Consider the following 27,545-nt stretch of genomic DNA (forward strand, 5'->3'; position numbering starts at 1 on the left):
ACGGTTGGTTATTCCTAGGAATACATTCAGATAAGTTGAAAGAAAATGCAGTGATTCTCTGGAAAAATTATCATTTTATAACTAATCTTAAGAACTGTCAAAAATTCTAACTCCTTACACTCCATTTGCTTAATTATATTTCCTAGAAACAGCTTTCCAGAAATTGATGCTGGTACTTAGTTAACCTTCCCATTTTTATTGTCATGAATATGAAATGCTGCATTATAGGCTGAAAATTACATTCATCTCTCACATAGAATATTATAAAGAATAACAGAAATTACTTTATTTTAAAGTGGAACTTCACTCCAAATTGTCTAAATAATGTTTCAATGTGATCTCAAAGTACAGGGTGTGAGAATCAGAAAGTGAGAGATTTTTCCATTTTTTTTTTTAAATTGGCAATCATATAAACAAAAAAACAGGTTATTTTGCCATGTAGAGATGGAGCGCACTCCATCCAGTGGGCGTCTGGTGGTCGGATCGACAACCGCCAACCCCCGGCAGCCACCGGAAGGGGACGCATGTGGATTCCCTTATAACAGAGCTCCCCGCCGGTCCCTGCCACCTTGCCGATGGTCCTCACTGCTTGATCCCACCTCCCCCCTCCCCCCTAACCCTGCCCGCTCCCTCCTAACCCTTCACATCCCCCGCCGCCCAGAAACTGGGACGTGCGTGCATGTGGGACGTTGCGCATCCCAGTCAGATGGAGCATCATATCGCCAGCGGGGGGCATTCTGGCGAGCCCCAGCACTGGCTGAGAGGCGCTCCATCTGTAATTGATTGCTGCTTTTTAAAAAAAAAGAAAGAGAGAAAACGGTACTTCTGTAATATCTGGGCGCCTGATTTTTTCATTGCATCGCATCGCATGCAATATAGTGGCATACAATTCATGCGATTTTTCATTGTAAAGGACCAATTTTTAATTGTATAATCACCCATGGGTGATTTCATACCCCCACTATCCAACTACGCATGGAGTCGATTTTATATAGTGTGGCGAGTGCAGCGAGCCACCGAGCCCGAAGCGTGGCGAGCGCACGCAGAGTACATGTAAAGTAATCTGTGTCCCCTTGCGGGGCTCGCTGCGCTCGCCACACTATATAAAATCGACTCCATGCGTAGTTGGATAGTGGGGGTATGAAATCACCCATGGGTGACTATACAATTAAAAATCTGGTCTTTATAATGAAAAATCGCATCGCATGCCTTAAGTAGTGGCATGCAATGATAAAATCGGGCGCCCAGATAATACACAAGTACCGAGAAAACTCTTACATTCTGTTTCTCACATCCTATTACATTTGGCCCACTGTGTACACTCTTTGTGATCCCTAGCACCGCCAATTATCTTAAATTAATTGGCGGTGCCATGGGAGCCCTGATATAGTGCATACACACTGACCGATATTAATAAAGATTAGTCAGTGATGTCACCCGCCCCCACGCTATGCATGCAGTCATTGTCTAGATAGTTTAGATCAGGCATGTCCAACCTGCAGCCCTCCAGCTGTTGTGAAACTACAAGTCCCATCATGCCTTGCCACAGTTTTGCTATTAGGGAATGCTAAAAGTATGGTAAGGCATTCTGGGATGTGTAGTTTCACAACAGCTGGAGGGCCACAGGTTGGACATGCCTGGTTTAGATTGAGTTCTATATACACACAACAGGGTCCATTAACGATGCGCAGGAACGTGCATTGTTAATGACATTGAGCATACAAACTGGATAATTTGCACTATACAGTATATAGTCAACAATATCAATATCGTTAATGATATATTGCCCAGTGTGTACCCAGCTTAAGGCTACTAAACTGCTTTGAGATTTTATCTTGTTCTTACTCATGCATATCAAATTTAGCTTTATTTTTGTTTTAGAGTATCTTTGATAAATTTGAATTTCTACAGCTGTTACCTTTTTTATTTGTGGGACAAGGAATCATATACACTAGATGAAAATGAAGTCTGTTTCTTTATTCGTAACAGGCAGACAGCATACAGGATTTACAACTTGGCAATTCACAGGTTACAGCATGGCAGGTTTTCCATGCGACAAGACGTAGGCTTTCACAGTATGGGTACACTCCAAAGATCCCCAATGTAATCCCCACATTACTCAGCTTGCCCAGCCGCTAAGAGGCATTGGGAACCAAGGGCCTGAGAGCACACCCCGCCACCTGACTAAAATACGCCCTACCCCCGCCGCCGTTTCGCCTTGCAACCATTCGAAGGGGATGTGTACCAAAGACACATCCCCTCACATGCTGCCACTGCAGGAGAAATCATTCGATGGTTGCCGACCATCGAATGATTTCTCCTGCCTCTGCAAATATAAGTCTGTCTCAACTGACTTAAATTTGCAGCCGCCGAGGCAAAGACATGGCAGTGGCCGACGTCATGTGAAGTCAGCTGCCCTGCCCCCAACAGGCATTCGACCACCTGCATGCCCATGCAAACTGCCCATCGAGTGAGCAAAAATATACGCCTTTCACAGTCAGGGTTTGCACATGCACAAAAATGCGCAGGCACAAACCCCGGCCATAGGGCAGGGGCCGATTTCATGTGATCCGGAATTGGCCCCCATTAACCCTCTGCTCTGTACAAAAATACACCAGGAAGTAACAGATGTGGGGCGGGATGTTCAAACATCTGCAGCCCAGATCTGCCCCCCCCCCCTCGCCGCTCATCGCATACATAATTATCGCATATGCTCTAACATATGCGATAATTCTGGCAAAGGACAGCTCTTGCGTTAAGAGCTGTCCTTTGCGGTGAGTTGCGGGTCCCATCGGGCCCCGCCGGGCTCTCCTCCTCCCTGCACCCGGAAGAGGATCATAGTCAAGGGAGGAGGAGGTCACAAGTCCGGGCAGCACAGCTCTGTGCTGCCCGAACACAGGTGAGGGAGGGGGGGGGGTGCAGGGTGAGGTGGCGATGGGTCACGGTAGGAGCCCATAGGCTTCTATAGGCCATCACCAGATATTTCTGGCGATGCCGCCCATCGCGGTTACCCATCTGGGGATGCTTAGAGCATCCCAAAATGTGGTAAAATGACTGATAACTGGGTTTTTACCGTATTTTTATTTTAGAGAATCTTCCCTGTTGTAAATTAGCAGACAGTGATTCACAATACATCTTAGACTGGATCTCATTAGCGCTGCTTCTGCTGCTCTAAATCCTGGACTGGATCTTCCACATTCACCTCATGTGGAGGTATGCTGTCCCTGCTACACTTGGTTACGAACTGTTGCCATCTACTATAATGGTAACTGCAATTATTTGATAATTTGAACAAGCTACAAGTAAATAAAATATATAAACAAGACAAAAGATGGCTCTCCGGTATAATTCTACACATTCATTATGTGCCTACCCTTTACTCTGCTATGCTTTTATGAGCGGCCCGCTTTTTGAGGTATTTTAGAGCCAAATGTGCATGGAAGATTAATAAAAATATAAGTTCTGCCTGCCATCACTTTAAGGCTGCTTCCATCGTTGGTTCATTGGGTTGACATGGAAAAAATGTCAACACAAAGGTAAGGTTGACGTGAAAATGGTTGACACTTGAAAAGGTAGACATGAGTTTTTTAGGTTTTTAGGTTTTACTATGTCCACTAGCGTTGTTTGCTTTGCTACCCATGCTTTGTCCATGGTGTCTCACACAGCAACCGCTGTGTTTGGCGCACTGTACAATTCCCAATTGTAGACCATGTGGATGTATTTTTTTTTATAAATCACACATCTTGCATCCAAAATAATTCATAATCACTTCCTGGTAAATTCCCCCCATTGCCACCTTATGATAATTGATGTAAGACTTTATTGGATATTTACTGAGTGCTTAGGCTATTGAGAAATTTTAGCTTTCATCATGTTGATATTCAGAATGATGGCATGGTCTAAATGTTGACATTGGCATAATGTTGTCATTGCAGATGTTGACGGAATGCTGATAACTGATTTTGGCCAAGTTTAGTGTTAGGTTTAGCATTAGGGTTAGTCTTTGGTTAGGTTTATGCTTTGAGCCAGTTGAGAAGGCCAAACAAATGTACATTGTCAACATGCTGACTGATGACGTTCACAATGTTAAAAGTATGTAGATGTCGACATCCCATCCATGTCAACATTCTGAATGTTAAGTTTTTGTTCTACAATCTTCCTGTGAAATTTACTAATATGGGAGTTCTAATGAAGATGTTACTATGGGAAACCAATCAGATTCTATCTATTATCTTCTAGAAGGTGCAAAATAAATATGAAGTAGAATCTGATTGGTTGTTATGGGCAACATCCCATCTTCAATAGAACTCCTATCTTACCTCTTATAGGGCGTACACATGGTTCGATTTTGTCTATTTTTCTATTAGATTTTGCTTATATAGGCAAAATTGAATCGTAATCGAATCAAAATTGACGTAAAGCCAATGCATTCAATTTCGATTCGATCCCATTGCATGGACCTGCGGCATAAAATTGAATATAGTACCGATCTGTACTATATAGTCTAAATCGAATAAGTACACGGCACCATTCGATTCAATCCTGATTAGATGGGGATTGAATAGAAAGTACCTTGCACCATGTGTACACCCCTTTATTGCATACTTATAATTCAAATAGAGTCTATGGCCCTTATTCTGATCGGTGCGGCCGGATCCGATTATGCGGCCAGGACCGTGCGTGCGAAACCCCGACTTCCATACGGATCGCCAACTCCGTCCGTACGCGGTAAAAAGCTGGCCGAACGGACCGCATGTGTATTTTTCACTGAATACGCCTCCTCCATCTCAGGGAACCTCCCCCATCATTCGATGGTCGCAGACCATCGAATGCAGGACCGAATGGTCCACCAGCTCCCGCAACCTCAGACCACACGGACATTTTTCCGTGCAAAAGCAGGGATCTGGGCGGGCAGCTGACATCCGGCGATGTCATATGTCCGCCCCCTACACGTGCGTCACGGCCGCATTACCATACGTACGCCCAGCGTTTGCATGGGAACGCCCATGAAACGCGGGGCGTATGCATATGGTAATGAGCCCAAATAGCCCTTCACGCCCCTCTCCACCCCCTGTTCGGAGTGTTCACATTTCATGCGGGATTTGGCCGTACGCCCCGCTCGCACATGCGCAGAGACGCCTCTGCACATGCGCAGACAAAAAACATCGGCGGCACGAACGCATCCGGATATTACCGCACCGATCAGAATAAGGGCCTATATGAGTGTTCTTTTGAAGACAGCATATTTCTTATGGAGTGGGACAGGTCATTAATAGTAAGCATGGCAGCATTGGTATTGCTTTCAATCATAATATGCAGGAAATAAAATCAGAATGTCGTGGGGTATGCATTATTAACCTATTAAATTAAAAGTACTGTAAAGAAACGCTTCTGTCTCTGGTTTCTTATAACAGTCCTGCTCCCAAGAATTATAAACCTGATGCCATCCATCAGGGCTAATGTACAGTATGCATAGCTACGGTCCTATGTTATACTCTTCAGCTTTGTAATAAGTAGCATGTCAGCCAAAATGTAAACAGTGGCTTGCAAAATTTTCTTTTGCATGTGCTAATGTTTAACTTTAGCTGGTAATAGCCTGAACCTGAACTTTCTGTGTGACTTGTCCTCTGTAAAAGATTCGTCTTCCTCTGATGAAGCAGCTATGTCATAGTAGAAGAATTTCTCTGCTATGCGGAGCATAAATAAATGTGCATACTGTAGAGAGCACCTGCTTCTGAAGGGATACTGCAGCTGTTGTGATAGATGATGACCTATATTTAAGTTGTGCACATGTTCATTTCTTTCTTTAACATAATGTCAGACAACTCGTTAAAAAAAAAAAAAAAACACGTTCTAGATAATCATTATTAACATAAGAGATATTTGATCCAGAAATATTAACTTTTTTTTTTCTGCATCTGAAAGTACAGTATATATAATAACTTGGCAGTTAATGTGCTTAGTGTCATAAGACATTTGAAATGCTACAGTACATTCATTTTTCTAACACATTTATTTAAGGGCTTACATTATACTATACAGAGGTGTAGCTAGAGGTCACAGGGCCCAATGCGAAATATAGCTCTGATCTCTCATATCCAAAATGCTTAGGACCAGTAGTATTTTGGATATCGGATTTTCCTGTATTATGGAATATTTGTATACCATAAGATATCATGGGGATGGGACCCAAGTCTAATAACAGAATGCACTTCTCATTCATATACACACAGTCTGAAGGTCATTGTGGAAGGATATGTATCTGTGTGTACGCCAGAAGCCCAGTGGGGCTGAATACTCGGTACTCTTTACCAAGCACGGCGCCCACGATGTCCATCGCGGTCATCGGGGGTAAAAAATCGCGGGCATCGCGGCCATCGCATGCACAAAAAAAACGGGTGCGACGCGATGCCCACGATTTCCCATAGGGATCAATGTTAAAAGTGTGATTGGACGCGATTTTAGTGTTAAATGCCTCAATGCCCGCGATTTTTCCATAGGAAACAATGTTAAATGGGCCACAGAGCCCTAATAGTCCCCCTGAAGTCTTAAATGGCCCCCACAATTTTTAACGCCACCCCACGATCAACGTGAACCCGAAGCGTGGCGAGCGCAGCAAGCCCGCGAGGGGCGGCGGTCCGCGTCCTCCGACCTTTTCATACCCCCACTATCCACGTCGGCTTGGAGTTGAGAATAGAATAGTGTGGCGAGCGCAGCGAGCCACCGAGCCCGAAGCGTGGCGAGCGGACGCGGATACCTGTGAAGCCCGCGAAGGGACGCGTTTAGCTGTGAAGGTATCCGCGTCCCCTCGCCACGCTTCGGGCTCGGTGGCTCGCTGCGCTCGCCCCACTATTCTATTCTCAACTCCACGCCGACGTGGATAGTGGGGGTATGAAAAGGTCGGAGGACGCGTATCACCGCCCCTCGCGGGCTCGCTGCGCTCGCCACGCTTCGGGTTCACGTTGATCGTGGGGTGGCGTTAACAATTGTGGGGGCCATTTCAGACTTCAGGGGGACTATTTGGGCTCTGTGGCCCATTTAACATTGTTTCCTATGGAAAAATCGCGGGCATTGAGGCATTGAACAGTAAAATCGCGTCCAATCACACTTTTAACATTGTTCCCTATGGGAAATCGCGGGCATCGCGGGCATCGCGTCGCACCCGTTTTTTAGTGCATTTAATGGCCGCGATGCCCGCAATGGGCGCCGTGCTAGGTAAAGAGTACCGAATACTCCACTGCCACAACTGTGCATTACCGGTTGGGTATGGGATCCCGACAGTCAGGATGCAGGCGGTCAAAATACAGACTGCAAGATCCCGATTTTCATAATCCCAATTTATTTTGGTAAGTACTGTCATTTTTACCCTTACATTCCTCATAACCCACTACTTCTCCAGACTACCTCTAATCCTCACATCCTATGTCCTAAATTCTCCTCCAGCACCCTAACCATAATCTCCCCTCCCCTGGAGCCCAACCCAACATTACATCCCATCATACCACCTGAAATAACCCTCATACATTCCTGGCTGGATCTATTGCTCCTGCTACATACATTGTATGGGTATGCCATCCTTCTGCCAGGTTATGAACCAATTCCTAGTTAAGAAAATATTAAGAGAACGCTGTTCAGTCTGGAAGGTGTCCAATAACCTTCTGTCTGGGTAAAGATATGATTACAAAGGAGGTACTGAGCACTGCGCTTGTGTTGAAGGGTAGACTACAGTATTATGCATGCTATGTATGTGTATGATCATACAATAATGTGGATGTTTATGTGTGGAGTGTAAAAATGGGAACGTGATTAAGGATAGGATAGATGTGGAGTTTGGGAAACTCATGACCGGCATTAAATTGAAACCGACACCACAGCTGCTTGTTTACCAGTGCTAGTAGTAGTCACAATGTCACCTTTCGCAGCACCGGCCTCTGAAGAGAAGTGCAGGGTACTTGTTTCGTTTCACGGTAGCAGCGTCTCAGTCACAGCAGTGTCTGTGTCCCCTTGCAGGGCTCGCTTCGCTCGCCCACGCTACAGGCACGGTGGCTCGCTACGCTCGCCACACTATCTACAATAAACTCCATGCCAACATGGATAGTGGGGGTATGAACTATTCACGTTGGCATGGACTTTATTTTAGAAAGTTTGCAGAGCACCGAACCCAGAAGTAGCGGGCGGCCATGCTGCCGCCGTGAAACTAAACAAGTACCAAGTGCAGGTATGACATACTGGGCCAAATGCGCTAAGCTTCAAGAAGTGATGAAGTGGAGAATGATAAAAAAAAAACAGCCAACCAGCTTGTGCCTGCCGTGTTACAGGCTGGGTTTGAAAAATGACAGGAGCCGGTTGGCTAGTTCCTCAACACTCTCTACTGTATCACTTTTTGAAGCTTGGTGCACCTGTCCAATTGTTTAAATCCTGCACTTTTCAAGCTGGTATGAAATACTAAGGGCCAGAAGTATCAAGCTTCAAAAGTGGTAAAGTGGAAAGTGATAAACAGCCAGGTGTGTTTGCAAGTGATGGTTTGAAGAGTGGAACTACTGCCACTACAGGGAAATCAAAAGCTTTGAAATATGCCCAGAGATGAGGAGGGTTGCCACGCTGCTGCAGCACCTGCAAAGTCTGTCGTTCAACTTCCTTGGCCTGCACCCACTAGATTCACAGGTCACCTGTTGTTGATTATTATTATTATTATTATTATTATTATTATTATTATATGGTTAATAATATAGTTCTGCATCTGTCACTCCCTCTTTCTATTGCAGTTGGTTGCAGAATTCAGAATATATAATCTTTCAATCTTCCCACTATCCTGGGTGGGTGAGATGCCCTTCTGCTCACACCATTTGAAGTATCTACAACAACTGCTCAATGTGGTATATTAATCACTGCAGAAAGTGGAGGATTGTATGTCAGAGCTGCATGCCCTAACAGTGACTGCCAGCCAGGCACTCTAGAGAAGCATTTTTAAACTACTTGAAGCAAGGACTCACCGCTCCCCTGAGAATGACTACTGTTGTACAGTGTGATAGAGTTGTACAGTGTCAGTATGATATAGTTCATCATTTGCTTCCATTGATTTCTGCATTATTCATTTATGATGCAAAATACTAACATAGAGGGGGTCTGTAGCTTAAATGGAGTAAGTTATACCTCCCAACTGTCCTGATTTTTCGTGGGACCATCCTGTTTTTTTGGGACAGTCTCTCATTCCACCCGAGCCGGCAGTGTCCCACGGTGGGGTGCCATGCCCCCACAGTGGCATTAAGGGGGTGTTAATGGGGCGTGGCATCATAAATATAGTGCATACCCCTTGCCACACCCCAACATTTCACACGTGGTCTCACTTCCTGTCTCTCACACACACGCACACAGACACACACATAGGACATTATTCTGGTCCACACACAATGCTGCGAATTTCGCAGCGTTGCGTGTGGACTAAACACTGCCCGCCACCCGCAGGGATGCCTCCCTCCCCCTTGCATGCAGCGATTCCGTGCATGGCTGCGAATGGATGAGTAGCATAGTCATCCATTTGCAGCCTTCGGTGCGGGGGAGAAATCATTCGATGGTTGGTGACATTGAATGATTTCTCCAGTGCTCGCAGATCTGAGACACCTCTATGGTGTACCACAACAGGATAAGTTTTTGGGTTTCTTTCTGTGGAAACAGGTGGAATAAATACTGACCAAGCTTACCGGTGTATGATTAAATATGGTACTGTTTACCTAGAACGGCGCCCACGATCTATATCGCGGGTATCTTGCCGCAAATCGCAGGCATCGCATGCATCTTATGTGTTTGTAATGTTAAATTCCCTTCCAATCAACCAGATCAACCCAATGGCCACGATTTTACATAGGGAACAATGTTAAATAGCCCCCAGACCACAAATTGAATTGAACAACCACCCTGAAGTGTGAAATGCCCCCCCTCCCCATTGTTAACGTCACCCCGCAGTCAACGTCATCCCGAAGCGTGGCGAGTGCAGCGGTACGCGTCCTCCGACCTTTTCATACCCCCACTATCCACGTCGGCGTGGAGTTGAGAATAGAAAGTGTGGCGAGCCCGAAGCGTCGCGAGCGCAGCGAGCCCCGCGAGGAGACGCCGATACCTTCACAGGCAGTTTGGATACAGTGTAGCATGCTTCCGGTTACCCTGACTTATTGGATTTTTGAATGAATTGTGTTGCTGGCATCTATAATTGAGTGGGATATTCGAAAAGTGTACCACAAACATTGACAAGAGCTCTGTCATTTGGTGTATTATCATTATCCACTTTAATTATCTGTGTTCAGTCAATTTGAGACACTACAAGAAGAGCAATTACAGCTTTGATAATCAAGTCATCTAATGCCCCTGATGAAGTCACGTGGTTGACGAAACGCGTTGGGCCTGCTGTTGTACTAAATTACCACAGATTCTGTCAAATTGATTCCAATATATGACCGTACTATCACTGTATTTTTTATGAGCCGTGTTGTTGGCTTTTATTACATTTTTATATTGTGGAAAAAGTTGTGTACTTTCACTTTTAAGCGCACTCTGTTTCTGTTCTGTAGTACCTTAAATATATACAGAAAATCTGACCTGTTGGTGGAATTTAGGAGTAACGATGAACCTTCTCCTCTAAATGTCTATTTATTATACAGTAGGGCCTATTTATCAATTCATATTTGCAGGAATGTTCCCTCAGTTCAACTAGTAGTGTCTAGTGCTGCACATGTTCCGTGACAAGACCTCTGTCACTAGTGTGGTGATTGATGTTATCTGAGGTTTTGTTGCATAATTAGCAGCAGCTGGTCTCTCCACAAAGATGGAATAATAAGGCTTCAGTAATTTACAAGGTGGCCCATCTGACTGAGTCATAAAACTGCACAGAACTGCAGATTTATCTAACCAAGCCATATACCATTTTGGTGTAAATTGTCACCTGCTCTATGCCATTATCTACATTGCACATTCCGGCTATGATTTTGTGAAGCTCCGGTACATTACTGAAATGAGAAAGGGATGAAGACGCTGCATATTAGAGACTATGCAGAAGGACACAAAGCCATTTCCACTGTGCTAAAGGGCTTTGATATTTGCACAACCCCTGAGCTTGTTGGCACCCCCCCCCCCCCCCCCCCATACATTTATAATTTTTTACCTAAATGCTGGGGTTTCATGCTCATTGACAGTAGAGATGAGCGGTTCGGATACCGTGGAATCTGAACCGCTCCGAACATAGCCGGCCCAACGTCCTGCGAGCCGTGATTGCGAGTTTCTGGCTTTGTTCAGAAACCTGAGCGCGGCCGAACGTGAGAATCTGGGGTTGCATTCTCGTGAGACGCAGAGTCTATAAAAGCTCGGCGTTCTGAGAATTCACAGTCACGCTTCCAGCTGAGCACAGCTCTGCTCGTGGCGGGTCTGGGCGTTGTGCAGGAGGGGTGTTGAAGTTGTCAGACTCATCATTAGTGTGCAGAGGGGTGTTGTGCAGAGGTGTGCAGTGCAGAGGGGTGCTTTGCAGTGCAGACAGAGGGGTGTTGTACAGTGCAGGCTGCAGAGGGATTTGTGCTGTGCAGACTCAGAGGGGTGTTTGCAGTGCAGAGGGGTGTTGTACAGTGCAGACTAGAGGGGTTTGTGCAGTGCAGAGGGGTTTGTGGCAGTGCAGTGCAGACTCAGAGCAGAGGGGTTTGTGTAGTGCAGAGGGGTTTGTGCTGTGCAGATTGCAGAGGGTTTTGTGCTGTGCAGACTCAGAGGGGTGTTTGCAGTGCAGAGGGGTGTTGTACAGTGCAGACTAGAGGGGTTTGTGCAGTGCAGAGGGGTTTGTGGCAGTGCAGTGCAGACTCAGAGCAGAGGGGTTTGTGCAGTGCAGAGGGGTTTGTGCTGTGCAGATTGCAGAGGGGTTTGTGTGCTGGGTTATATATAATATATAATATACTTAATTATATTGTAGTAATTGTACTGGTCGTGTGTTAGGCAAGCTGTCAGTCAGTGTAGTGTACAGTAGTACACAGGCAGGCTGTCAGTCAGCTTTTCATTGTTAATTTTTTTTTCATTGTGTTGTGCTGCACTGCAATCCAATACACCACATACTGTACTACTGTCAGAAGTGGAACAAGTTCCGTGTGTGACTGTTCTGCCTCCTCGGTCCACGCAGTGTTATTTTTATTTGCTGTATACTGCACCCCAATAGTATACACCAGAAGTTACGTGTGTGATTGTTCTGCTTCCATGCAGCGTTATACAAGCTGTGCATTAAAAAGAATAAAATCCAAATTAATTTTTCTCTTCTTTTTTCATTCTTTGTGTGTACTGCACCCATAGTATATACTGTCAGAAGGTCCGTGTGTGATTGTTCGGCCTTCATGCAGCATTATACAAGCTACACATTAAAAACAAATTAAATGAATTAAAGTAAAAAAAATCAAAATCAATTTTTCTCTTCTTTATTTACTTTTTATATGTACTACACGCAAAGTATGCCGTCAGAAGGTCTGTGTGTGATTTTTCGGCCTCCACACAGCTTTATACAAGCTCTCTCCTCAAAAACAAGAAAAAAAATATTTAAATTATTTAAATTTAATTTAAAATTGGAGAACAAACAGTTTGTACCAAATACTCCCCCACCAGCTGCTGCCATAATTCATGGTGACGAATATGGTACTACTAACGCTGTCGCTGATGCTGAGCTTCAAACAGGGCAAGGAGATTTACCCACAAAAGTTTCTAAAATAAAAATACCTCCAACAGGAATAAAAATAAAAATAAAGTTAGTTCCTCCAGTAGCTGAAAGAATAAAAATTGCCAGAATGCCATTTATATCAAGAAAAGACTCCGGGCTTGCCCTCTATTTCTGAGTCAGACTTGGGAATCTGCAGCTACCAGAGAGGTATCTCATACATCTGAGAAAGAAAGACCTTGTCATTCTGCTTTCCTAAGTGAAAAAACAAGCCAAACCACTAAGTCGACAAAATAAACTGTGTGTCTAGGAACAGAAATGTCACAAAGCACTGAGGGGAGTCCAAGTGTATCCTTGAGTGCTATGTGTGAGCCTAATCTCTCAGAGAAGCTGCCTTCTACTCCTGTCGAGTTACAACAAGAGGATGAGGGATTGACTTGTGTAGCAGCCGATGGCACTGCTGAGGAATTGGATATTGAGGATGAGGATGTTGTGTGTGTAAGTGAGGCACAAGTAGAACCGTCTGTTGGGCATGATAAGACTGCCATTTTCATGCCTGTTCATAGGACCAACAAATGCATGTCTTATGTGTGGAATTATTTTCACACTAATTCAGAAAACCTTTGCCAAGCCATCTAGCCTTTGTGGAAACAAAAAAAGGTTGAGGTAAGGACATTAAGCATCTCAGAACATATACCCTATTATGTCATCTGCAGCGAGCTCATGGGAAGTATAAGGATGTTTCCAAAATTGGTGCTGAAAAATTAACATCAAGAAGAAGTCCAGCATCAAATTTGTCCCTTCTCTTTAGTGGACCCCACCACTTGCAATCTCCACTACCAACACCCTCAGTATCCTCATGACCAGGGATGGTTCTTCTGATACTACTGTTGTGCTAGAAGAATCCTCCCCTTTCCACGATTCTGCAGAAGAATCCTTGATCGCAAGGCCTTCTGTTACTGCTGCTGCTGGTGGTGGTAGTTCTTCAACCCAGAAGTGGATCAAGAAAACCCATTATACTACTTTGAAAAATCCATGGCCTGAAAAGTGGGATTGGAGACAGTGTCCACTTAACCACGGATATGTGGACAAGCAGCATTAGACAGACCAAGGACTACATGACTGTGACAGCCCACTGGGTGGTTGAATCCCCTTCAGCAGCAGTAGGATCTAGCAAGCATCACCAGCTCATTCATGTTAGGCAGGCTACTCTATGTATCACAAGCTTTACTAAGAGGCATACTGCTGAGAAAGTCTTTGAAAAGCTGAGAGATGTCATACTGACATGGCTTACCCCACTTGAACTCTCCTCAGGATTTATCATTTCAGATAATGCCAGTAATATCGTGAAAGCATTACAGCTGGTTGAATTCCAACACATCCCCTGTTTTGCTCACACTATCACACTATTAGTGGTTCAGACATTTTTAAGGAAAGACAAGGGCGTGCAAGAGATGCTGTGGGTTGCACAAAATATTTCCAGCATTCCACAACAGCGTGCAGGAGATTACAGCAGCTGCAAGAGGAATTTAATCTGCCCTTCCATCAACTGAAGCAGGAGGTACCAACAAGGGGGAACTCCACCCTGTATATGATTCAGCGGATGGATGAACAGCAGAAAGCCATTCACAGCTATACAAAAAGCCATGACTTTTGGGAGAGGAGGGGGGATGTACCTTAGCCTAGCACATTGGAAACTCATTTCTGTGCGGTTGAAGGTGCTGAAACCATTTGAAGTAGCCACCTGTGAAGTGAGTGCAAAGACTGCTAGTTTGAGCAAGATGGTTCCCTTAATTAGGCTTTTGGAGAATCAACTTGTGAAATTGAAGGAGATCAAACAAGGCCCATGCGCAAACTATGCTGGACTTGTAGATCAAGTCCTTTTTTTATCTTCGACAGTATACACTGGTTGCTAATATGAGCGGAAAACTACATTTTGGCAACAGTGCTTAATCCAAGGTTCAAGTCCTATGCTGTGTCTTTCTTTCCAACTGACACAGATCTTCTGACATGCAAAGAGCTCCTGTTGAGCATGTTGGCAGATGAAGTGACGTCTCCTCATTCAATTTTATAAGAATCTGCCCGTAAAAAACTGCATTTTCCAAAAACAACTAGTGGGGGTGAAAAGCAGTCCACAAAAACACCTTTTTTGACATCTGGTCAGGTCTAAGTGATTTGAACAGTATCAGTGACACCCAGGGCCGGAAACAGAAATCTTTAAACCCCATACACTGACATCTCTAGGGGTCTCCCTCCTCATCAAGCACAGTAGTGGTGCGGAGCAGGGAGAGATGATGGGAGTAGTGGTGAGGAGTAAGGAGGGAGAATGGGAGTAGTGGCGCGGATCAGGGAGGGTGGATGGGAGTAGGGGTAACTAAACTTACTTTGCATTCCTTGGCTGAGGGTGGTGTTTCCAAGTGAGGTTCCGTGGAAGGCAGGAACCTCCTTCTCTCTGCTTGTGTGGTCAGGAGCTGGGCAGGTCAGGCAGAGATAAGGGAGCTGGGGGCAGCCGAGGTCTGGGTGCACCTCTACCATTTGGGGAGAAATTTACTAAAGAAAATTTGTAAAAAATAGGTGTATTTGTATCCAGAAATACACTTATTTTTGACATTTACTATCCCGAAAATAAGGCAATTGTTAGTCGTATTGATGTGCTATCAATACGAATACGAATTGCGGTATTTTCGGGATAGTAAATGTCAAAAATAAGTGTATTTCTGGATACAAATACACCTATTTTTTACAAATTTCCTTTAGTAAATTTCCCCCTTAATGTCCAGCCTATGATGAGATCTTGTGGCTGGAGAAGTGATTTTGTCTCCATGAGGATGGCCGAGGAGCCGAGTCACCATGGCTGCTGATAGGGGTGTAACTACAACTTGTTGGGCCCCATAGTAGAAATCTTGGAAGGGCCCCCTCTCTCAGGGAGGGAGAGAGAGTGTGTGTGTCAGAGAGAGAGAGAAGTAAAGAGAGAGAGCATCTTGGAGAGTGTCACAGAATGAGAGAGAGAGAGAGAAAGGGGACAGTGTCAGTGAGAGAGAATCATGGGGACAGAGTGTCAGAGAGATAAAGAGAGGTTAGCAAGAGAGAGTGTTAGGAAGAGAGACAGGGTGGAAAGACTGTTGCTTGCAGTGGGGGCTGAGTGCAAAACATGTGTACACTGGTGTTTGGGGTCACCTCATATCTCCCCTTTCCACTTTACACTGGCAGCAAAACACCAGCAAGAGACTTTTTAATCCAGCTAACATGCGCTGGCTATCCCACTGTCACACTAGTAAGTGCAGTGAGAATTGGTGGCCTGTTAAGCCAGTGCCCTGTCCCCACTGCTTGCCTGTCGGCCTCTACTTGTTCAGCAGTAAACATCTGTCCCAGTGCCGATGATTCCAAGAGCGAGAGCACCCGCCCTGCTGCAGGGGTTCTCGGTCATCCGCCGTGTCCACACCTCAGCGCTCGGCAGTCGGCAAGGAGGAAGAGACTGCACTCACCTATAGGGCAAACTGCGGCAGTCGAGTTGAGTGGCGGGGGTGCATCTGGCACCTGGGCGGCAGCAAGGCTCACTCAGTGAATCTGAGCGGCAAGGGGTCAGAGGGCTGGGTGGCGGCAGAGCTGGCGTCTGAGTGATGGGGGGACCAGGCAGCAGAGTGACGGGGACCAGGCAGAGGGGATGATGGTGGCTGACCTTGGGGCCCCTCAGATTGTCAGTGCCCGGGTCAGCTGTCCCCTTTGACCCCCCCTGTCGCCAGGCCTGGTGAAACCTCTAGCGTCAGTACTCCATCAGATACGGTCACCATGCAGAGGTTAGTGGAAGACTATTCAGGACAGCGTCATTGTAGGCATGTCAGAGAGTCCTTTCACTTATTGGAAAGAAAAAAAGGCAATATGGAAGCCCTTGTACAGGCTGGCTTTGTATTACTTAAGCTGCCCACCCTCTAGTGTGTACTGTTAAGCACTGCTGGGAACCTTGTGGGTGATCGTCGTCAGAGGCGTCTTCCTTAAAATGTTGAAAAAATTATGTTCATAAAAATAATCTACAAATTCACGAGGAAGACCTTTCCCACCAATTCCATCGCAAAACACAGACATCGATCATGGAGGATTCCAGCAGTGATGAACTGATATTGTGTGATGATGATGACTCCAAGGATGTACACACTGATGAGAGTGAAGATTGGGTAGGCGAATTATGACATCAGTCAATCTGAACCTTATTGTGGGTTTGCAGTCCCTCTGCCTGAAATTACTGGTTTGTCAAGTGTGCAATGTCCTATTACAACCTAAGGGTGGGTGGAAGGGTGGTTCCAGGGACAATTTCACCTTGCACATCTTCTTTTTTCTTGAAATGCTTCTTCTTCTTCTTCTTCTTCTTCTTCTTCTTATTATGCGCTATTTTGAGCATTGCTTCTTTTTATTGTGGGGGCCAAAGGAACCAGTCATTTCAGTCACAGGTTTGGCAGTCACTCTGACTAAAAATGACTGGTTTGTGTTCAAGTGTGTCTTTTTTTACAAGCTAAGAGTGGGTAGGTGGGGCCAGGGACAATTCCATCTTGCACCTCCTTTTATTGCCATTATGTGCTTTTTGAGGCCTACTTTTTCATACTGCCATCCTGTCTGCTGCTGCAGTGACACTCAAACAAAAAAGGAAATAAGTCCTCAAACACTTTTCTTCAGCCAAGTCCACAGAGAAAGGGTCACCACTCAACCCTATATTAGAAAAGCTTGTTTGGAGAAATGGACCAAGGGCGATGAAAAGTCATCGACACAACTATCCAATGTTGAGATATACAAAACAAATAAATAACAAATAAAGGCATGTATAAATAAAAATTCTATGTGAACAACAGAATCTCAATGAAATTCAGGGGATGGGTAACTACAGGCGTACCCTCACTCACGATTGGGAAACGAATATGGTGCACATAAAGGTATCTTTTTGAAGATATTAAGGGTTCACCACAGGTGCAACTTCAAAGGTAGAGGATGCGTACCATACTCACAAATAAATGTGCAATTACAGACGTATCTTTTTTTTCCTGGGGGATCTCCTGCCTTGGAAGGTGTCGACTCCCGTATACAGATATAAAAAGACAGAAATCCCTCTTTCAATGTTGGTAAATTTATTCAAAAAATGTATGCACAAAAGCTGTTATATACAAGATGAAAAGAAGTCCGGTACCTTGGCCCTTATTCTGATCGGTGCGGATATTCCCGAATTCTTTCGGTGCGGGCCGCACGCATCGCTGTGCGGCAGCGTGCGGCCATCGTCCGTAGAAACGCCCACGTGTCCTCCGCATTCGGACGGACTCACTCTGTAAGAACAGGGCGTGTGTACGGACGACATATAAACCATGCGTGTGCGGGGGAAACACTCCGATTCTACACGGTCTGTCCGCGTATGCACGGCCTTCCCGCGTCAGAACGGACGCGAACCGGCCACTACGCACAGATGTGGTGTACTTCCGCATACAACAAGACTACTGTTATCAGAGTTCCCACATAGATCACATGACACACTTATGCAATTAGCAAACTACTTTGAGAACAGATTGTTGCTCCTGGTCATCTGTTATTTAGCTAATTGATCCTTAAACACTTACAAGCACTATACATTAACCCTAACATTCCCTATGGGGATAAAAATGTCATCTACCCTTTTGCTGTGTACATATCTAAACATGCACATGTTTGTGTGTTAAATGCTTTTTATACTTTGAATGTTAAAGACTAAAATACCACACAGACAACTTCTTAAACAAGTGCAAAATTTTATTTGAACCAAAACAAAAAATGGACCGCCATCACTCGTCCAACAGCAGGACACAGAGGTCCTCCACATGAGCCGTCATCCGCCTCAGGTCCTCTCGTAGGCTCATGAGAGCCCCTCTGACTCCCTGGGGTGGCTCCTGATAATCTGTGTGCATGAGAAAGGGGGTACAACATTATTTATGCTACTCACGTACACCTTGTACAGTCAATCCTAAGTACCTACACCACAGGTCTTCAACCTGTGGCCCTCCAGATGTTGTGGAACTACATGTCCCAGCATGCCCTGAGGTTTTTTTGCATGCTCTTATAGGAAAAAATGTGGCAATGCATGTTGGAACATGTAGTTTCACAACATCTGGAGGGCCAAAGGTTGAAGACCCATGACGTACACCATGCGAAATCATACATACCAAAAAAACCTTATCCACTCTTGTATGTTATGTCATCAAATATATGATCATGATGCTGCCACCAACACCCACACACTTGTGTGACATATACATTTCACAATCTATATATCAAAAACACAACCACACTTGAGGATCACTCACACTTGTCCTGGCCAAAGACTCCTCACTCAACTCAAAACATACACCCACTACAACATGCCACATTGACCCATACATATATACCTGCATGTTACTGCTTAATAGCTAAACTGCATGATAGATAGATAGATAGATAGAATAGATAGAATAGATACAATAGATACCACAGGAAAATGCTCGGCTACTTCCTCTGCCCATTACTTCATGATTCCTTGTCACATTTGACACATAGGTGAAAGGGCAGAACGAATCCGCTTCCATACAACTAACAATTTCTAAGCTCAATCCATCATACATAATACCTTACAAAAATACATGACAACAACACGGGCACACTGGCTAGAGGGGGGCCCATGCAAACTGCCCACATGGGACTCCAGTATAAATCAGGCCTGCCCATATTCCATTGAAGTGTTTTTGTTGCTTCTATACAAAGAGCATCCATAAATTAACACTCATCACCTACATGAGCATCCAGATTGCACGTTTGCAGCATGGGCCTATAAGACCAAAGTGTGTCTGTTGTTTTCCATTTTTTGGGACTACTCTTTACTATATTATAGGAAAATTGAATCAGCTGTGCGACATAACAACCTGTACCTAACTCAGTAATGAAGCATTATGTCTACTTACCCCTGCCAGGCAGCTCCACCAGGTCCTCATCCTCCTCATTTGGAGGTGGTGGCACATCGTCCAGGGGTAGGGGCACCTCCTCCTCCTCCACTTCGCCCTCCTGGCCGACCTCCTGTGCCTCCTCCGTGTCCTCCTCTGAGACCAAATTCTGGGCCTGTGTGGCCTCCTCAATGGCCACCTCCTGGGAGGCCTCCTCACTGGCCACCTCCTGACTGTCCGCCTCTCTGCCCACCTCCTGGGCCTCCTCACGGGCCTGTCTGGCTCTCTCCCGCGCTGTGGGTTAAACAAACAAAATGGGTGAGTGTCATTTCCCATTTAAATTACTCTAACAAGTACATCTCATAACCACATTATATATGTGTTATATATCACACATATAGTATATGGCTTTTCTATGTCATAAACACCCAATTGACCTCATGTAATATTAATATTAAATAATGTTAAAATGCAAACACTCAATGGCCTAGATGCACTAGCCTTCAAAAGTGATACAATGTAGAGTGATAAACACGCAGCCAATCAGATCCTTCCTGTCATGTCACAGACTGTAGTTGTAAAAGGCCAGGTAGGAGCTGATTGGCTGCCTGTTTGTTACTCTCCATTTTAAAAATTGTGAACCAGACCGAATCCTGCCCTCTGTCAATTATATGTATTTGCCCAAAATACTTACAGCGTTGCAGACGCCGCCTCAGAGCCTGCAGACGCTCCGGCTCCCGCCTCCGCAGGTCGGACCATCGCCTCTCCAGTTGGGCGATGGTCCTCCGCACATGTGTGCGGGCGAATATGCGGCGCCGGGCCGCAACATATGCCCGGCGCTTGTCCCTATTTGTTATGAAGGGGCCTGCCTGCCCCAGTCTCCTCTCCATCACTCCTACCAGCGCCAGTAGCTCCGCAGTGGAGAAGGGTTCTGCACGCTGGTAGGAAGCCATTTTAGGAGTGGCACTAATCAAACTATCATGTGCTGTCATTGGTTGGTTAGAGTGATATTTGGTATTAACTTTATTGTTCATTTTTACACTAACAGCGTGTATGCGCCCGAACATACGGCTAACCCATTGCATCGCACCCCCATCCTAAACACACAGTCTAAACTAAGATGTAAACACATTATATATAATCTATAACATTCCCCAAACATGGGTATAAGCACCAGGTGAAATAGTCTGCATCACTAGACACTAACACCTAACTCAACAAGGTAGTAAACAGGTATTTTATAATTAAAGCTATGCAACAGAAACATAGCAAATAGTGGCAGACCTTTTCCAAAAATTTGCCCATGCTGCCATGTGTACACTTACCTTCTACTGGCCCCTAATACAGAGGTGGAATGAAAAGTAGCTAGCATACAGCCTGAATTTGGAGTGCTTTCACATGTGATTTGGATGCTAGCACTGATTACTTGTGGCTAAGTGGTGGACTGGATTGACATATGGAATGGGTAGTGTCAGTTGTACTACATAGCAAACAAGTGCACAGTACAGAAGTACATTCAAATATACATGTCATGTCTGACCTCAGTTGTATTTGGTCATTGGTGTTGGAATCTGCATTTAGCAAATAAATCAGACTTACTGAGTTTGCCAGGTTTTTTGGGAATATTTTTCCACACCAAGGGGCGGCCCGTATGCGCCGCACGGTTGACGCTGGCGTACGGGACGCGGCCGTACGGAACGCAGCTTGCAGCTGATTAACGCCAATTACAGAAATAGTATTTAAAGTGGTCCTAGAAAGGCAAACACTTGTTGCAAACATGGCAGGGTCAGACTCAGAGGAAGAGCAGGTGGTGCAGAATCTGTTGGCCCGCATGGAGGCCAACACCACCTATGTACCCCTCAACCCAGAGGACCGAGCTGGCCCATCAACAGCAGGCCAATCAGCAGCTGGACCATCCTCAGCAGAATCATTGGGAACACAGCAGGTGGCTTCCCAACAGAGTAGCCAGCCCAGCACTTCAGGTACAGCAACCGGTGGGCGTGGCCGTGGCAGTGGCAGTGCCCGTGCCAGTGCCCGTGGCCGCAGTGGGGCAACACGGGAACCCACAACAAGAAACATGGCATATGAACCGCGGGAGCTTGACATCCTGGTGACCCGGGCACGTGATTTAATTGAGTGTCCAGCGGTGAAGTTGACACACACAAGGAGATGGAAGATCTGGGAGGAGATAACGGCGGAGATTAATGCAGTGGCTCCACAAGTTCGACAGGCAGAGCATGTTAAGAAGAGGCAAGTACATGTGTGTTACATTAGAGTAGTACAAGTCCAGTAATGTTTACATTCAATATTCGATCTAGTTGGGCAATGGGTGTTCACGTTGCTTGGACGCACAGACATGTAGGCCATGACATTGAATTGATAGTTATTGGAGGGTGACTGTTTTTGTATCTTCTAAGGATTGGTTTGAAAAAAGAATATAATGTAAGTTTGGTGTCAGTAGCCACATGTTGTATTATGTTTCAGATTGCAATGGGTGCTACAGCAAACATGAGGAGTTACATGTATTAATATGTACACTTTGATTGCAGGTGGCACGACTTCAAAGGCAACCTCAAGAAGAAATTGACCGACCGGTGGCAACACAGCCAGACCTCTGGGGCTGGCCCCATGCCATCCAAGCTGAAGCTCACCCCCCTGGAAGAGATGGCCCAGTGCTGTATAGCAGTGGAGGAGGTCCGGGGGGTGAGCACTATAGACAGCGAGTCCCCAGCGGAAGTGATGGCTTCTACTCTAGAAGGTAATTATTTGCAAGGCCATAAGTAGATGTTTAACATTTTGCATGGAATGTGTGGTAATTTCAATTTTCTTGTTCAACAGCATCGCCACCGCTTGGTCAAGATTCTCTTGAGGTTGTGGAGTCTGTGCCACCTGGCCCCAGTAGCAGGCCTGTGCAGCAGCCGCCGGGATTGTCCGCGGCTGAATTGTCCATATGGGGCCGTGTGCTGGATAGTATTGTGCAGCAGGGAGAGTCGGCATTCGAGCGGGTGCGTAGGGCCGAGGAGGTGCTGCAGGGTTTGACCACCAGCCAGCAGAGTATTGCTGAGAGCCTGCAGGCTATGAGTGCCAGCCAGCAAGCTATGGCTGGCAGCCAACAAGCTATTGCTGGTAGCCTGCAGGTGCTGGCTGATCAAGCCCTGCGGCAAAACGACCTCCTCCTCCGCCATAATGAACTTATGGTGGAGCTAGTTAACAGCAATAGGGCCCTAATGTCACCCGCTTCGGGTGCATTACCATCCTCATCACTCCCTGCTGCCAGAGGGGGAAGAAGATCCACCCCCTCACCAGCATGCGCTCCACATGAGCCACCATCAGCCTCTGGCCGTGGACGAGGCACAAGAGCTGCTGCACGTGGCAAGGAGCCTGCCAGGGCCAAACGTGCTCGCAAATGAACTTGTGTCCCCATTAATCTCCACCGTTATGTCTTCCCAAATCTTCCATTGAGCTGTGTGTGTCAGCAGCCTGTGTCCAAATCCGTGCCCAGGGTCACCACTTTTGCCCGCGGTTCAAATGTCATGTTTGGTTCCTCTGTTGCCCTGTTTCAGTGTGCTGTACTTGAAGTGTTGGTGCTGTACTTTTGTTGTGAAGCCACCTGATGTGTTCCCAATGATTCTGCTGTGGCTATTTATTCTTTATTATTTTATTTGGTCCTGGTATGGTACCATTTGTTTTGTTATGTATTTTCATTTTTTGCCTAAGTTTGTTGAATAAATGTTACAGTATTTTGGCCCCACAAATGTCTGTATTAATTTAGACATGCAGAAGTGGCATGTGTATTAGTATTAATATTATTAAGTTGTGTGCATTATTTGCAATGTTAAAGTGTGTGACAAGTGCAGCATGTAATGCAGCAGCGTAACTATAATTTTGGCGCCCCCCCGCCGATAATAAAACACGCGCCCCCCCCCCCCCCCTCACCCTCACCCTCACCCCCACTCCGGACGCCGATGCCCCCCCAACCCCCCATCCCCCGCATACTTACCTGTATTCGCTGCGCTGGTCCCGGCTCCCATTCTGGCTTCATTCTGATATGAAACACGGACCATCACAAAATGGCCGCCCCCATACAGCAGACAGTTTCAAAGAACTGGCTGCTATATGGGGGCGGACATTTTATGGTAGCCCGTCGCAATAGCAGAATGAAGCCAGGGGAGCCGGGACCGCCGCAGCGAATATAGGTAACGCTGCGGGGGATGGGGCATTACGATAGCACCGCAGCCCCCCGGCGCCCGCACTTACCCAGCGCCTCCCCGCGACCGCGGGGGCTGCGGTGCTGTAGTTACGCCAGTGATGTAATGTTCCCTTTAAGCTGCAATGCTTCCAATTGTAGCAGTGAGAAGCGTGTAATTAACAAGTAATGGGTAAAGTATGTGATTGTATTGGGTTCAGGTGACATTGGTTGAGGTGCGTCCGTCCTGATTAGGCGTTCCGATTGCCTAGCGCATGACCGAGTGGTGTCCGCAAAGCAAAAGTAACCTTTTGGACACCGCACATTTCTTCCCTTTTGTTCGCGTGCATTCGGCGTGCTGTCCGAATGCACGCCTACCAATATATGTGTACTCCCCCGTGTCCGCCCATGTTTCCGCCCAGTATAGCCCACTTTGAAACTACGCCCCTGTGTCATTCCGCATGACGCCCATAACACACCCCTATTGGCCGAATGTATGCGGTGCACAGTTCTGTACGGGATTAGTGAGAACATGTACGGAGACCATGCGTGGCACATGCGCGTCGCGTTCTCCACGCATGCGCAGACGGCTAAAAAACGCCATCCGAAAGAATGCGGAAAAGTCCGCACCGATCAGAATAAGGGCCCTTGTGACTGGGGTATTGGCCTTATACCCCAATCTCTAACCAAGCCTTGAAGAAGCTGGTTGTTTAAAGGGGGGGGGGGGGTTCTCTCCCCCTCACACCAGTAAATGCAGGGACTAGGCTGGTGTAAAAGGGGCCAGCCCAGGAATGTCCCTGCATGATCCTGGGGCCATATTCCAGGGTAAGTCTCTGCATTTTCTGGTGTGAGAGGGGTATTATTTCAAATAGACGGGACCTGCAGTGCTCTGAATACAGCAGGGCAGCCCCCTGCTCTCTCCCCTGCTGTCAATGGCTGTCATTTCTGCCGGGCGGCGACTGTATGTAGCATAATTTTAATAGGCACTATGGTGTTTGACATAATAGGTAATGGACATTATGGTGTAAATTTGTTTGGTATAGTGTCTATTTTGGCTCAATCCATGTGGAAAAATGTGAATTTGGCCTTAATCTGTGTGGCATAACGTGAATTTTGACTCAATCTGTGTGCCATAGTGTGAATGTTGGCTCAGTCGGTGTGAATTTTGACACATTCCATGTATAAGGGGTATATGGTGTGGGAAACTTAGGTGACCACATAAAAGGTGCTGAAATGTTGTCTACCAAGTTTCAGCTTTCAGTATTTTTTTTATGACTGGAGTGCCACCTCACCCCGCAAGTATCTTAGGACATCGGCATCCTGCGAGTGCACCTTTGGTGGGCACCCGGCAATATGTCTCCCTGCATTTTCTCCCTGCATGTCTCCCTGCATTTTCCAGGCATATATAATTAGTTAAAAGTATTTACACATTTTTAGGTGCTGGCCACAACCCTTATTATTGTGCAAAATAGGCCCTTGATAATTTTCAGCACTAGGCCCATTTAGACATTAATCTGGCACTGCAGATAGGGGTCTTATTTGGTATTAAACTGACCAAAACAGATACACACACGCAGAACAACTCGCCCACTGCTCCTTGGCTGGTCGTAAACACGTTCATGCCAGATAGGGGTCTTATTGGGTATTAAACTGACCAAAACAGATACACACTCGCAGAACAAGTCAGTGCTGTAAAACGCCCACTGCTCCTCGGCTGCACATCGTAAACACCATCGTCAAGCCAGATAGGAGTCTTATTGGGTCTTAAACTGACACGTACGATTAGGAAGGAAGCCCCTGGTTCCATAATGAACAGGTAGACATCTCCAACCCAGGGGTAAAAGTGGTCCTAGAGAGGTGGGGGAACTCTTTTCCATCTGCCACCTAATTACTAGGGATGTGCACCGGCCACTTTTCGGGTTTTGGGTTCTGATTACCTTGAGGTTTTGGGTTCTAATGGGTTTTGGCAAAACACCTCCTAAGTGTTTTGTGTTTGGATTTTTTGGGTTTTGGGTTCTGATTTTTTTTTTTTTGCTCCTACGCTATATTTACCTCAATACCATTCATTTCCACTCATTTCCAGTCTATTCTGAACAGCTCACACCTTACAATATTGCTTTTAGGGCAAAAGGTTGCACCGAGGTAGCTGGATAACTATGATAAGCCACACAAGTGTGCGGCACAAACACTAGACTGATATGGCAAACTTAGCATCCCCTCTAGGCTGATACTGCACACCTAGAATTACCCCTGGACTGATATGGCACAGGTAGCATCACCCCTGGACTGATACGGCACATTTAGCATCACCCCTGGACTGATACGGCACACTTAATAGCACCCCTGGACTGATACGGCACACAGCATCACCCCTGGACTGATATGGCACACAGCATCACCCCTGGACTGATATGGCACACAGCATCACCCCTGGACTAATACAGCACACTTGGTAGCACCCCATGAATTATACAGAAGACTTAGCAGCAACCCATGAATTATATGACACATTTGGCTCACCCCAGGAATTACGCGTCACATATGCGGGCACCCCTGACCTGATACAGCACACATGGAATTATACGGCACAGATGGCGGCACCCCTGGACTGATACGGCACACATGGCGGCAGGCATGGAATTATACGGCAGACATGGCGACACTCGTGCAGTAAAAAAAAAGAAAAACTTTTATTCTTTTAATTAAAAAAAGAGCAGCACACCTGGAATAATACGGCAGACTTTAGTAACACCACTTGAATTATACGGCACTCTTGGCTCACCCCTGGACTGATACAGCACATTTAACAGCTCTTGGAGTAAAAAAAAAAAAACAACTTTTTTTTCTTTTCATTAAAAAAGGGCAGCTCCCCAGGTCTGATACAGGACACATGGGGGCACCCCTGGACTGATACGGGACACATGGGGGCACCCATATAATTATAAGGCACACATGGGGGCACCCCTGGACTGATATGGGACACTGGGCACCCCTGGAATTATACGGCACACATGCGGGCACCCCTGGACTGATACGGGACACTGGGCAGCACAGCTGGACTGATATGGCACACTTAACACCCCTTGCAGGTTAAGGGAAAAAAACACCTTTTTTTATTTAAATAAAAAACAAAAAACTTTTTTTTCCAGAGACCCCCCCTTTAGTAGTAGCCTTATTAATGCCCCCTTAGTAGCTGTAACCTGAATAGTTTTCCACTTAGTAGTTCCCCTTTAGTAGATGTACAAAAGTTCCTGCACCATTAGTTCCCCCCTTAGTAAATGTACCTTTAGATTCCCGACTTTTACAGTTGTCCCCCTTGAGCAGCCCCAATTATTTTATACAGCCTCTATTTGGTCCCCCATTAGTTGCCCCTCCTTAGTATATCTCCCACAGTGTTTTTTTTGTCCCAGATAGGTTTTTCTTCTGTGCAGACAGCACGGCAACATCCGTGCTGTCTGACTTCTACATGCAGAATGAAGATGGCGCCGGAGCCGGACCTTTTATAGAGATCCAAATCCGACACAGGATGATGACGTTTTGGCCAGGGCCGGCGCTACCCACTCAGCAGCTCCTGCAAAGCAGGGAGGCGCCATGCTGAAAAGGCGCTGTCTCCCTCCCTGCTCTGCTAAAGCTGCCTCAGCCCTCACTGTCACTGCCTCCTGCACGCCGCCCGCAGCGCCTGTCTGACAGCGGGCGGCAGTATGGAGAGGCCACTGCCCCCTTTACCTCCTCCCCTCTTCTTCAATCTCCTCCTTCTCTCCCCTCC

The sequence above is a fragment of the Crinia signifera genome, chromosome 1 (assembly GCF_055691185.1).
Source record: "Crinia signifera chromosome 1, ASM5569118v1, whole genome shotgun sequence".
NCBI classification, from domain to species: Eukaryota; Metazoa; Chordata; class Amphibia; order Anura; family Myobatrachidae; genus Crinia; species Crinia signifera.